The following is a 751-nucleotide window of genomic DNA, read 5'->3' as shown; positions in this document are numbered from 1 at the left end:
GCTGGGCTATGACAACAAGGTGAAAAGGTCCACCGGTCAAACTACGTCCAGCGAAAGTCAAAGGGATAGACCCGGCGGTCGTCTGTGTCAGGGTTAGACGGGACGGGGTACCTGGGGGGTAGCAATGCCGCCAGGTGTTGCGGTGGCCCTCCTACGGTTATATAAGCATGGTGGCAGGCGTAGGCACCCGGCACGCGGCTTGTATGAGGTCCCGGTGCGACGCTCCGGTGGCATTGCTACCCCCTAGGGCCCCCGGCCCGCCAAACCCTGTAGCGTTTGACCATGGGATCTACCCCTTTGACTTTGCACGGACAGGCTTTGAGAAGTAGACGTATCCACCCGGTTGTCTAAGGTCAGCCCAGATGTTGCACCAAAGTGTTCCTATGGGCTGACCTATCGCAACCAGGTGGAAGAGTCCACCGGTCAAAGCCCGTCCGACGAAAGTCAAAGGGCTAGATCTACTGGTCAACTGGGATTCGGGGTGGCCTTCGGGGTATAGCTATGCCACCGAAACATCGCACGGGTCCCGATGCATGTGTGAAAGTGTTCTGGCATGTGTAGACGCCTGTCTTGGGGCTCCGTGGTGTGTCCCCCCTCCACGGAAGGCAGAGCAGCCGTCACTTAGAGGGGGGATGGTGCGGGTGCGGTGGAACTGGAGGGAATCTAGTGTTGGGTTGGGTCCAGACCGTGTTCGGGGATGTTCCTATGGGCTGACTTATCGCAACCAGGTGGAAGAGTCCACCGGTCAAAG

The sequence above is a fragment of the Triticum aestivum genome, chromosome 1A (assembly GCF_018294505.1).
Source record: "Triticum aestivum cultivar Chinese Spring chromosome 1A, IWGSC CS RefSeq v2.1, whole genome shotgun sequence".
Taxonomy (NCBI): Eukaryota; Viridiplantae; Streptophyta; class Magnoliopsida; order Poales; family Poaceae; genus Triticum; species Triticum aestivum.
The sequence above is the reverse complement of the archived record's forward strand: the minus strand, read 5'-3'. Positions refer to the sequence as shown.